Here is a 14,467-nt window from a genome sequence, read left to right as displayed (position 1 = left end):
GAAGTGTCTGAGAAGACTAGATGAGTCATTCTCTATAGCAGTGACCTCCCCACAAGGTATGTCAAAGAGGTATCATTATATCATGATGAGGACAGGTTGGAAAGCACAGCTCTAGTATATAATAATCACAACTGCTCAATGTGTTTTGCATATAGTTATTTATTAATGGCTGGTATAAAGGAGATCATTGAGAGCAATTGATTTCTAGAAATTTAAGTTTCCTGTACTAAATAGGTACAACCAGAATATTTTTCATAACCCTTTATAGCATTTTACAATGACTGAAGATAAAGATTAATACCATATATACATGTACATATATATACATACAGCACAAAACAAAAACTCTAGCAGTTGACCCACAACTTCTCTCTCCAGCCTCAAAGGTATACTGGAACAAGGATAGGATTGGCATATTTTTCTATGATTTTACTACTTAGATGAATAGCCGTGTTCAAGGCTAGGTAAGATTAATATGGAGGTCATTAGACCCCAAGGGAGACTTCCAGATTTGTTGGAAAATTATTCCTTAGGGCTATGTGTTCATTTCCAATCACTTTAGCTTTGTTATCTCAAATGATCCTGTTATACCTTCTTTAGGTCTATGAATTAAAAGGCCCTTGACTTGTTCATAATTTAGTATGTTTTAGGCACTACTAACCTAATGTCACTTAGGTTTCCTCAGAACCACACAAAACCACCTCTCAGTATCAATGTCATGCAGTCTATTTTCCCAGGAAAAAATAAAAGTACAGGGAAAGAAAAAAACCAAGTCACTGTGAAGCAGTTCCAAACATGACTTTGTAATTTAAATGTAATTCACACCTTTTCTCTTTCATTTCTGGTACACAGTTCTCTGTCCTTTATTTTTCCTGGCTTCATCATATTCTGGCCTCTCCCACCTGACCCAATATAATTCTTGGCAGAGAAAGGCAACTCCACTGGGTGATATGGTTGTTTTTGAGGGATGGATCACTTGACAGCTTGCTGAAACACACCTCCATCTGGGCCCTTATCACCTCCTCAAGAGTGCAAAGAAAGCAATCTGAAGCTGTTTTACAGCCATAGGAAGATTTCTTTTTCTTAAATGATGGATAATGCAACCTGGCAACTGGTTCTTCTCCTGTGAGATGGGAGGATAAAAGGATAAAAGATGACCACTCCTGGGACTATTTAATTCTGAGAGTGATTGCTCAAACCCAGCTTTGTCACCTTTATCACAAAAAGTTCACTTCATCATAACTTGTAGAAATTCTCAAGTGTGACTTGAGATATGTGTTTATTACTATTTGATTACTTATCAGAGAAAAAGGAGAATAAGGAAAGTTATTTAGGAAAACCCAATACATTTCATATATTTTAAACCCGTACGTTTTATTACACTAACCAGTAACTGAAACCAACAAGAGTGCTCTATTCAGTGTGCAAAACTAAATGCCCCCACCCACCCACCCCAAATGCCCCACTTGTTCAACCAAATAGCTTACTCTCCCTAGATCTGATAGCTAGTCTTTTCTGAAGTGGCCAATAATAATCCAGTACTACAAACAGGAAGGTTTCAGAATGTAAAGTAGCTCCTGGAACTCAGAGGAAAAACTAGCTAAACATAACCATTAAAGATGGTTGGAGGGGCTTTCCTTAGAACTGATTTTTTCAACCACTAGGTGGCAACATCAATTTAAGACCCCCTTTGCTACCCTTTGGGATTGAGAGAAATCACAGGTCTGAATAGGGGCTGAGGTTAGAAAGCTGACTGGGTATGCACATGTGTTTGTAAATCGGGTATTTCAAGCTCAGGAAATCTATATAGTTTACTTAGAAAGCATAGGCACTTTCAATTTTAAGTATGTCATATAGAGGCAGGATATTCCAGACAGCTAATTGCCGAGTAACTCTATATTCACTCATGATATACTTCAATTTTGCCCCTTACCTTCCAGGACTAATTAAGTTATGTTGCTATAACGCTAGCACCAAGCTGCAAGTTGATTACTGATCCTTATGTACAGTAACAACCATAGGAATATTAAACACACTTAATCAATGTAAAAAGCATTATTAAATGCATAATAAGAACATACACATCGAGAAGAGTATTTAGCAAAAGAATACCTTCTCTACCTTTTTACAATCTTCCTGGACTTCAGTTTCCTCATCAAAGGAGTGAGCAGTGAACTAACTCATTTTCCTTTTCAAGTTCTAAAACTATGCTGCTCAAAGCTGATGCCTACCATATTTATTGCTATGCCTCGACTGCAACTCCTATGGGAGAAAGCCTGTTTTATGGGCAACTGGAGAGTCCACAGACTCCTTTTGAAAGACAGAGATCTGAAACTCCAGGTATTTCCTCCTGGATCTTGGCATAAACTTTCACAATTAATTCCATTATTAAACTCTAAGTTTCTTTGTAAGTTATAGAGCCAATTTATAAATCTATGCTTGTAAAAATAAATCATAGCAGATACAAAATAAAATTCCCCTCCCAGTTCTCTTTCATGCCAACTCTCCCATTGTCCCCTAGTGGCCACTGTTAATTTTTCTGTGATTCATTCCTGGCTGTCTTGCATTTACACATGGGTATATTCACATACGATGGTTTCGCAACATCTCGTAATTTGCTTTTAATTTTCACTTAATATGCAACTTTTAAAACACTTTTTAAAATAAACAGCTGGACTCTATGTGTTACTGTTTTGTTTTGGGGTTTTAGGCCTATATTCATAAGGGAGACATTTTAAAAAATAAGCTTTTTATAAACAAACATGTTCTTTTTGAATTACCCTTTTTTGATTTTTGGTATCATTAAAAGCTAGCCTCACAGAATTGGAAATTTCCCAGCTTTGTAATATGCCTTGACAACTCGAATGGCACAGAAACTGTGTCCCTGATTGTTTTGTAGAATACACCCATAAAGTTACTCAAGGTGAAACAAACTCTTTTCGACAGTTTAGGGTCAGATATCTACCTTCTGATCTCTTAAGTGGATATTGGTCTATTCAGTTTTCTTCTGGGCTTCTTGAGTTAATTTTGCTAATTTACATTTCCTGAAAAACTTATAGAAGATAAACTTAATTAAAATGTCTTTTATTTAAGGCATCTTATCTTCATCTGTAGTTTTGTCCCTTTCTATGTGCTAATTTGTGATTTATTTTTACTTTTTATTATTTTAGAAAGAGAGAGTGCACAAGTGGGGGAAAGGGAAGAGGGGTAGGAAGAGGGAAAGAGACAGATACAGACACACACACAGAATACCTTAAGCAGGCTCCATGCTCAGCAGGGCTCAATCCCAAGACCCTGGGATCATGACCTGAGCTGAAATCAAGAGTCAAAGGCTAAACCAACTAGGCAATCCAGAGGTCCCTGTTTGTGATTTTAAATAAAAATTCTTCAGACTTGGGTGTCTGGGTGGCTCAGTCGGTCGAGTGACTGACTGGCTCAGGTCATGATCTTGCAGTTTGTGAGTTCGAGCCCCGCATCGGGCTCTGTGCTGACATCTCAAACCCTTGAGTCTGCTTCGGATTCTGTGTCTCCCCCTCTCTCTACCCCTCCCCTGCTCATGCTCTGTGTCTCTCAATAATAAATAAATGTTAAAAAAAATTCTTCAGACTTTCTAAGAATTGGTTTTTTCTAAAAAAAAATCTTTCTAAAGATTGTTTTTTTTTTTAAAAAAAATCATTGTTTTGGGGTGCCTGGGTGGCTCAGTCAGTTAAGCCTCTAACTTCAGCTCAGGTGATAATCTCTCGGTTTGTGGGTTCAAGCCCCATGTCAAGCCCCTCTGAGCTGTCAGCACAGAGCCTAGAGCCTGTTTCAGATTCTGTGTCTCCCTCCCTCTCTCTGCCCCTCCCCTGTTCACACTCTGTCTCTGTTTCAGAAATAAACATTTAAAAAAAAATCATTTTTGTCAACAAATTGTTTTTTGTATGTATATGTTTTCTACTATATGAATTCTGTCTTCTTTAGGTCTATTTTGTTACGTTTTAATAGGTGAATAATATTCCATTGTGTGTATGTGTATATATATACATATCACAATTTCTTTATCCATTCATTCATTGATGGTCACTTAGTTGCTTCACTATCTTGGCTATTGTAAATAATGCTACAGTAAACATGGGGTACAGATACCTTTATGAATTAGTGTTTTATCTCTTGATAAACACCCAGAAGTGGAATTACTGGATCATATGGTAGTTGTAATTTTTAAGGAATCTCCATACTGTTTTCCATAGTGGCTATACCAGTTTATATTTCCATCAACAGTGTACAAGGCATTCTTTTTTTCCACACCCTCACCAACATTTATGGTTTTAATAGCTATTCTAACAGAAGGGGAGTGATATTGTATGTTGGTTTTGATTGGCATTACCCTGATGATTATGTTGTGCACCTGTTCATGTGCCTGCTGTCTATCTGTACATCTTCTTTAGAAAAATATGTATTTAGATCTTCTGCCTATTTTTCAGTTTTTGGCTACTGAGTTGTATGAATTCTTTATTTCAGATACTAGCCACTTATGGAACAGGTGATTTGTAAATAATTTCCCCCATTTGGTAGGCTGCCTTTACATTCTGTGATGGTTTTCTTTACTGTGCAGAAGCTTCATCTCATGTAACCCCAACTTGTTTATTTTTGCTTTTGGGGTCAGATTGAAAAATCATCACCAAGGGCTATGTCAAAGGCCTTATTCATTATGATTCCTTCCAGGAGTCTTATGATTTCATGTCTTACATTTAAGTCTTTAATTCACTTTGCATTAATTTTCACGTATGGTGTAAGATAGTGGTCCAGTTTCATTCTTTTGCATGTAGCTGTCCCGTTTCCCAGCCTAATTTATTGAAGAGATTGTCCTTTCCCATTGTATATTCTTGGTTCTTTTGTCATAATTAATTGACCACATAGGTGTAGGTTTATTTCTGGGTGCTCTATTTTGCCTCAGTGATCTGTGTATCTGTTTTCATACCAGTGCCATTCTGTTTTGATTACTACACCTTGGTGGTGTACTTTCAAATCAGAGTACGATACCTCCAGCTTAGGTCTTATTTCTCAAAATTACTTTGGGCTCTTTGAGGGCTCTTGTTTTATACGATTTTTAGGACTGTGTCTTCTATTTCTGTGAAAAATACAATTGGCATTTCAATAGGGATTGCACTTAATCTGTAGATCACTTTGAGAAGTATGGACATTTTAACATTATATCTTCCAATCCATGAGCATGGAATGTCTTTCCACTTATTAATTCTTTCATTAAGGTCTTAGTTTTCAACATACATCTTTTACCTCCTTGGTTAACTTGATTTCTAGGTATTGTATTCTTTTTGATGCAGTTGTAAATGGGATGGATAATTGTGGTTTTTAGTTTGTCTTTACTAAAGAGTTATTTTGAAGGATGTCAAAAAATTTTGTCTATTAAAAATGCTTAATTATGTTAAATTTTTGTCATTGCTAAATTTGACAATTTTTGATAGAATTTTAATATGCTTACTATTATTTTGGATTTGTCAGTTTAATTTAAAAACTCTTAATTCATGTATTTTAATGAGTAGCTATAAATATTAATGACTATCTTCTGAATGGAATAAAGCTTTTATTTTAAAATGTTTCTAGAAAATCCTTCTATGGCTCATTTAATACTCTTAAAATTCATTTCTTGCCAAATGATTGGGACAGTTTTGCCTATATCTTTCTTATGCTTCCCTCCCCCTACAAATGTGGTTCTTGCAAACATAATACTGAATTTTAAAAAATTTAACTAGTAAGATTTTTCTGAATTTTAAGTGGAGAATTTTACTCATTCCCATTAATTATAATACCTAATATGTGTGATTTTCTTTTTATAAATTTAATATGCATAAAAACATAAGGCACATACATTTTCTAGTATTAATACACTTTTACAGGAGATGGAGGGAAGATGGCGGTGTAGTAGGGGGATCCTGCACTTGCCTCATCCCTCAAACACAGCTAGGTAATTACCAAATCATTTTGAACACCCAAGAAATTTATCTGAGGACTGTGAGAACAAACTGCACAGCTAGAAGGAGAAATTAGACCATACTGTGGAAGGCAGGAGGTGCAGACGTGATCATGGGTGCTGCCAAGGGGAGGGAGCCCTGATTATGGAGTGGGGGGAGAGATGCATAAGGGATTGTATAGGAAAAACACTTCTCCCAAACCACTGACCTGGAAAATGAGACACTGATTATCATGAGCTTTTATGAGCAGCAGAGCTTAAAAAATGAAGTTTTAGAAGTCAGCAGGTGTAGAGTTTGGCAAGCATAGGGGTGCTTTTGTGGAGAAAGAGGGTAGAAGCCTAGGAGTAGACAGTGTGGTCTGAGGATACCCTGGGTGGCACTGGGAAAGACAGTTCCCTGTCTTGGAGTACATTTGGTAGAGGTTAACTGCATCTCAGGGGACAAGAGAGACAATGGGTGCCATCCCATTGCTCCATTCATCAGCATAGGAGCAGAGACATCTGCTGAGGGTAGCTAATCTAGACACCAGCTTTTTGTTGTGCTTTACCATAAACTCCAAGCCCCTGTGAATTTATGCAAGTGCCCTTCTTGGAAAAAACCGCACTGGCCACAGCATGACAAGACCTTCCCCCAGAGGATCAGTGTGGGTCTGCATCATGCCAGATCTAAAGTTTGGAGTTTTGAAACTCCAGTTTATCTCCAGTGTTCTGGAGATAAAACACAGGTGCACTGCGCTGCCAGGTAGGCAGGTGGCCCGGACACAGGGTGAAGGTAGGAATCTGAAGTTTGTCTAGGACACACAAAAGATTGTTTGCTCTTCTGTGAAGGTTTCCTGAATGGTGGTGGGTGCAAACTCCCCTCTCCAAGGATGAGAGGGGACTAATGCCATTCCATCCCTGTATGTCAGCACCAATAGACTTTAGTGAGCAGTACTGCTTGCACAGTGGAGATTTGAGGCACTTACACCAAGCCCCATCCCCTGCACCTTGCAGGGTGCTTCTGTATTAGGGCAACTGTGCCTGACAGCCAGACCAACAGCAGGCCCCTCCCCCCAGAAGAACAGCACAAATCCCTCACATGCACAAAACCTACTGACCATAGAGTGCTGCACAACTTCGTTCTAGTGTAAACAGGATCTAGCCTCTTAACAAGCAGACCAAAGTATACCCCCTTAAAACTTGCCACACATGGGACAAGGTCCAAACACTCCTCATTGTAGGCAAGGAGAAACTCTGCAGAGGACTGATTAGAGGGAAAGAGCAGCCAAAACGCAACAGCAGAGTGCACACAGCATACACCAGAAACACTTTCTGAAGTGCCAGATCCTGGACAGTATAGGACCTCTTCTTAATATAGCTATTGCTCTCAGGAGAAGGAAACATATCAGGCTTTCCTAACCTAAACAGAATGCCAACATGGAAGAATTCATCCCAAAAGAATGAACAAGAAAAGGACATGGCCAGGGTTCTAGTTAAAACAGGTAGAAGTAGGGGTGCCTGGGTGACTCGGTTGAGCATCCAATTTTAGCTCAGGTCATGATCTCACAATTCATGGGTTCAAGCCCCTCATCGGGCTTTGTGCTGACAGCTCAGAGCCTGGACCCTGCTTCAGATTCTGTGTCTTCTTTCTCTGTTCTTCCCCCTCTTGCACTCTGTCACTCTCAAAAACAAGCAAACATTAAAAAAAAAAAAAAACAGGTAGAAGTAATATGCCTGAGCTAGAATTTAAAACAATCAAAGATTCTAGCTTGGCTTGAGAAAAGCACTGAAGATACCAGGGAGTCCTTTAGTACAGAAATAAAAGACCTAAAATGCAGACAGGCGGAAATAAAAAAATGTTGTAATTGAGATGCAACATTGAGTGGATATAATGACAAGGATGGAAGAAACAGGAACAAATTAAGTGATATAGAAAATAAAATTATGCAAGCTAATGAAGCTTAAGAGGGAAATATATATATTGGATCACAAGTGTAGATTTGGGAACTCAGCAACTCCATAAAGCATAATAACATTCATATCATAGGAGTCCCAGAAGAAAAGAGGGAAGAAGAAGAGAAAAGGAGGCAGAAGTTTTATTTAAGCAAAATATAGCTGAAAACTTCCCTCCTCTGGGAAAGGAAGCAGACATCCAAATACAGGAGGCACAGAGAACGATCAAAATCAACAAAAGCAGGCCATCATCAAGATATATTGTAGTAAAATTTGCAAAATACAGAGATTAAAAAACCCTGGGAGCAGGAGGGAAAAGAAATCCCTAACTTCCAAGGGAAGACAAATAAGGTTCACAATAAATTGATCTGCAGAAACTCGGCAGGCAAGAAGGGAGTAACAGGATATATTCAAACATGCTGAAAGGGAAAAATAATGCAGCCAAGAATACTTTATCCAGCAAAACTGTCATTAAGAATAGAAGGGAGACAGTTTCCCAAACAAAAACTAAAGGAGTTTGTGATCACTAAGCCAACCCTGCAAGAAATATTAACGGGGACTCTTTGGGATACAAAGACCAAAAGTGACAAAGATAGAAAGGAACAGAGAAAATCTCCAGAAACAACTTAACTGGTAATACAATGGCACTAAATTCATATCTATCAATAATCACTTTGAATGTAAATGGGCTAAATGCCCCAATCGAAAGATACAGGGTATCAGAATGGGGTTTTTTTGGGGGGCACCTGAGTGGCTCAGTCAGTTGAGCATCTGACTTCAGCTCAGTTTGTGGGTTCGAGCCCTGCACTGGGCTCTGGGCTGACAACTCAGAGCCTGAATCCTGCTTCAGATTCTGTGTCTCCCCTTCTCTCTGCCCCTCCTATGCTCATGCTCTCTAATAAATAAACGTTAAAAAATTAGAAAAAAAAAGAATAGTTTTTTTTAAAGACCCATTTATAGGCTGCCTATCAGAGACTCACTGTAGACCTAAAGACAATTACAGACCAAGTGAGGGGATAGAGAACATTTATCATGCTAACGGACATCAAAAGAAAGCTGGAGTAGCCGTATTTATATCAGAAAAACTAGATTTTAAACCAAAGACTGTAACAAGAGATGAAGAATGGCACTATATCATAATAAAGGATTCTACCCAGTAAGATGTAGCAATAATATTTATGCCTGTAAGTTGGAAGCATGCAAATATATGTCAGTTAATCACAAACGTAAACTCATTGATAATAGTAAAATAATAGTAGGGGACTTTAATACCACACTTATAGCAATGGACAGATCATCTAAGCAGAAGATCAACAAGGAAACAATGGCTTTGAATGACACACTGGACCAGATGGACTTAACAGACATGTTCAGAAGATTTCATACTAAAGTAGCAGAATACACTTTTTTTAAAATCTATTTTGAGAGAGAGAGAGCATGAGCAGGGGAGGGGCAGAAATAGATTAAGAATCTCAAGTAGGCTCAATCCCATAAACCACGAGATCATGACCTGAGCCAAAATCATCAGCCAGATGCTCAACCAATTGAGCCAACCAGGTGCTCCAGAGTATACATTCTTTTTGAAGCATATGTGACATGCTCCAGAATATATTACATACTGGATCACAAATCAGGCCTCAACAAATACAAAAAGATTGAGATCATACCATGCATATTTCTCTCTCCACAATGCTTGAAACTTGAAGTCAATGACAAAAAAATTGGAAATACCACAAATATATGGAAGTTAAAGAACATCCTGCTAAAGAATGAATCAGTTAACCAGGAAATTTCAAAAGCAATCTAAAAAAAAACATGTAAGTAAATGAAAATACGACAGTCCAAAACCTTTGAGATGCAGCAAAAGCAGTCATGAGAATGAAGTATATACCAATACAGGTCTACCTCAAGAAGGGTCCCAAAATTTCCTGCTCTAATCATTATGATTTCTATTCTTCTGCTGACTTTGGGGTTTCTTTGCTGCTCTGTTTCTAGTTCCTTTAGGTGTGAGGTTAGGTTCTGTATTTGGGATTTTTCTTGCTAACTGAGATAGGCTTGGATTGCAATATATCTTCCTCTTAGGACTGCCTTTGCTGCATCTCAAAAAGTTTAGATTGTTGTGTTTTTTCACTTGCTTCCATATATTTTTAAATTTCTTCTTTAATTTTCTGTTGACCCATTCATTCTTCAGTAGGGTGTTCTTTAATCTCCATGCATTTGGAGGCTTTCCAATTTTTTTCTTGTGATTAATTTTAAGTTTCATAGCATTATGACCTGAAAATATGCATTGTATGATATCAATCCTTTTTTTTTATTTGTTGAGGGTTGTTTTGTGACCAAGTATATGATATATTTTGGAGAATGTTCCATGTACACTCAAGAAGAATGTGCATTCTGCTGCTTTTGGATGGAAACTTCTCAATATATCCATCAAGTCCATCAGGTCCAGTCTATCATTCAAGGCCATTGTTCCTTTATGGACTTTTTGCCTGGATGATCTGTTCATTGCTTTAAGTGGAGTAATAAAGTCACCTACAATTACAATATTATCAGCAAGTTTGCTCAAGTTTGTCATTAATTGATTTATGTATTTGGGTTCTTTCAAGTTTGGGGCATAAACATTTACAATTATTAGCTCTTCCTGATGGATAGATCGCTTAATTATGATATAATGCCCTTCTTCATCTCTTGTTACACTCTTTAAAGTCTAGTTTGTATGACAGAAGTATGGTAAAACCAAAGCAGGAACATCACAATCCTGTACTTTAGCCTATACTACAAAGCTATAATCATCAAGATAGCATGGTATTGGCACAAAAACAGACACATAGACCAATGGAACGCAATAGAGAACCTACAATTGGACCCACAAAAGTATGGCCAACTAATCTTTGACAAAGCAGGAAAGAATATCCAATGGAAAAGAGACAGTCTCTTTAGCAAATGGTGCTGGGGAGAACTGGACAGCAACATGCAGAAGAATGAAACTGGATCACTTTCTTACACCATACACAAACTCAAAATGGATGAAAGAGCTAAATGTGAGACAGAAACCATAAAAACCCTAGAGAAGAACACAGGCAACAACCTCTGTGTCCTCAGCTGCAGCAATTTCTTGCTCAACACGTTTCCAAAGGCAAGAGAAATAACAGCAAAAATGAACTATTGTGACCTCATCAAGATAAAAACTTCTGCATTGCAAAGGAAACAATCAACAAAACTAAAAGACAACTGACAGAATGGGAAAAGATATTTTCAAATGACATATTGGATAAAGATTTAGTATTTAAAATCTAAAAAGAACTTCTCAAACTCAGCACCCAAAAAACAATCCAGTGAAAACATGGGCAAAAGACATGAATGGACACTTTTCCAAAGATGACATCCAGATGGCCAACAGACACGTGAAAAGATGCTCAACATCACTCACCATCAAGGAAATACAAATCAAAGCCACACTGAGATACCACCTCATGCTCGTTAGAGTGGCTAAAATTGACAACTCAGGAAACCACAGATGTTGGCAAGGTTGTGGAGAAACAGGAACACTCTTGAGCACTACTAGGTTTATCCAAAGGATACAGGAGTGCTTATGGAAAGAGCCCAAATTTCCATCAACAGACAAATGAATAAAGAAGATGTGGTGTATATATATGCAATGGAATACTACTCAGCAATGAAAAAGGCAATCTTGCCATTTGCAACAATGTGGATGGAACTGGAATTATGCTAAGTGAAATACGTCAGTCAGAGAAAGGCAGATATATATGTTCTCACTTAGATATGGCATTTGAGAAACTTAACAGAAGACCATGGGGAAGGGAAGGAAAAAAATAGTTACAAACCGAGAGGAAGGCAAACAATAAGAGACTTTTAAATACAGAGAACAAACTGAGGTTTGATGGAGGGGCAGGAAAAATGTGTGATGTGCATTGAGGAGGACACTTGTTGGGATGAGCACTGGGTATTTTATTTAAGGGATAAATCATGGGAATCTACTCCTGAAGCCAAGAGCACACTGTATACTATGTAGGTTAGCTAACAATAAATTATATTTTAAAAAGAATAAAGGAGCTAGAAAAGAATAAAGCCTAAAGTCAGAATAAGGGAAATAATAAAGATTAGAGAAAAAATAAATGATATAGAAACAAACCCCACTAGAATAGATCAATGAAACTAGGAGCTGGATTTTTCAGACTAAAATTGATGAACCTCTAGCCAAACTTGTCAAAAAGAAGAGAGAGAGGACCCAAATGGATAATCATGAATGAGAGCGAGAGATCACAACCAAAACCACAGAAATACAATTAGAAGAGAATATTATGAATTATATGCCAACAAATTGTGCAATCTGGAAGGAATGGATAAATGCTTAGAGACTTATAAACTACCAAAACTGAAGCAGGAAGAAATTGCAAATTTTAACAGACCCATTACTTCCCAGGGAAATTCCCAAGAAATTCTTACCAGAATTAATATTTTTTTCTTAAACTTTTCCAAAAAGTAGAAATGGAAGGAAAACTTCCAAACTCATTCTAGGAGGTCAGCATCACCTTGATTCCAAAGCCAGGCAAAGACCCCACTAAAAAGGAGAATTACAGGCCAATATTCATTATGAACATGGATGCTAAAATTCTCAACAAGATGCTAACAAATAGAATTCAAGAGTACATTGAAAGAAATATTCACCACGATGGAGTGGAAATTATTCCTGGGCTGCAAGGGGGTTCAATATTTGCAAATCAATGTGATACACCATGTTAATAAAAGAAAAGAACTGTATGATCCCGTCAATAGATGCAGAAAAACTTTTGACAAAATACAGTATCCATTCTTGTTAAAAAAGAAAGAAAGAAAAACTCTCAACAAAGTAGGGATAGAGGAAACATACCTGGACATCATAAAGGCCATTTATGAAAGATCTACAGCTACGATCATCCTCAATGGGGAAATCTTTTCCTCTATGATCAGGAACAAGACAGGGATATCCACCCTTACCACTGTTATTTAATGTAGTACTCAAAGTTCTAGCTTCAGCAATTAGACAACAAAAGAAATAGAAGGCATCCAGATCAGCAAGAAAGTAGTCAAACTTACTGTTCACAGAGGGCATGATACTCTACATGGAAAACCTACAAGACTCCACCAAAAAAATTGTTAGACATGATAAATAAAATCAGCCAAGTCACAGGATACAAAATCTATTGCATTTCTATTCACCAATAATGAAGCAGAAATCAAGCAATCAATCCCATTTACAATTGCACCAAAACTCCTAAAATACCTAGGAATAACCCTAAGCCAAAATATAAAAGATCTGTATTCTGAAAACTTTGAACACTTATGAAAGAAACTGAAGACGACACAAAGAAATGGAAAAAAAATTGCATGTTTATGGGTTGGGAAAACATTGTTAAAAGGTCTATACTAGCCAACACAATCTACATCTATAAGGCAATCCCTATCAAAATATCATCAGCATTTTTCACAGAGCTAGAATAAACAATCCTAAAATTTGTATGGAACCACAAAAGATCCAAACAGGCAAAGCAATCTTAAAGAAAAGCAAAGCTGGAGGCATCACAATTACAGACTTAAAGCTATATTACGAAGCCATAGTGATCCAGACAGTACATTACTGATACAAAAACAGACATAGATTAAAAAAAAAAAACACCAGAAAACCCAAAAATAGACCCATAACCATCTGGTCAACTAATCTCTGACACAGTAGGAAAGAATATCCTTCAGTCTCTTCAACTGGTGTTGGGAAAACTGGACAGCAACATGCAGAGGAATGAAACTGGACCACTTTCTGACATCATATTCCAAAATAAATTCAAAATGAATTAGAGACTTAAATGTGACACAGGAAACCTTAAAATCCTAGAGAAGAACACCTACAGCAACCTCTTTGATGTTGGCTATAGCAACTTCCTACTAGACGTCTCTGGATCCAAGGGTAATAAAAGCAAAAATGAACTTTTGAAACTTAAGATAAAAAGCTTCTGCACAGTGAAAGAAACAATCAACAAAACTAAAGCACAACCTACAGAATGGGAAAAGATATTTGCACATGACATAGCTGATAAAGGGTTAGTATCCCAAGTCTGCAAAGAACTTATCAAACTCAATGCCCCCAAAAATAATCCAGTCAAGAAACAGGCAGAAGACATGAACACTTTTTCCAAAGATGACATCCCTGTGGCAAACACATGAAAAGATTCTCAACATCACTCATCATGCAGAAAATACAAATCAAAACTACAATGAGATACCACCTCATACCAGAATGCTAAAATTAACACAGAAAACCAAAGAGGTTGGTGAGAACGTGAAAGGGGAACCCTCTTATGTTGTTGGTGGTAATGCACACTGGACAAGTCATTGTGGTAAACAGTATGGAGGTTCCTCACAAAGTTAAAAATGCAACTACCCTATGACACAGTAATCGCACTCCAAGATATTTATCCAAAATACAAAGACTCAAAGGGACATGTGCACCCTGAGGTTTATAGCACCATTGTCAACAATAGCCAAATTATGGAAAGAGCCCATAATGGC

At 37.4% G+C, this 14,467-nt stretch overlaps 1 protein-coding gene across 1 annotated transcript in view; it reads right to left on the bottom strand.

The window, feature by feature from the left end:
• Positions 1-14,467, bottom strand: part of CPA6 (carboxypeptidase A6) — a 314,477-nt gene that overhangs the window by 177,304 nt on the left and 122,706 nt on the right. The window lies entirely within an intron of this gene.

Source organism: Lynx canadensis, chromosome F2 (genome assembly GCF_007474595.2).
Source record: "Lynx canadensis isolate LIC74 chromosome F2, mLynCan4.pri.v2, whole genome shotgun sequence".
Classification (NCBI taxonomy): Eukaryota; Metazoa; Chordata; class Mammalia; order Carnivora; family Felidae; genus Lynx; species Lynx canadensis.
Note: the sequence above shows the minus strand (reverse complement) of the source record. Positions and strands in the feature narration are given on the sequence as shown.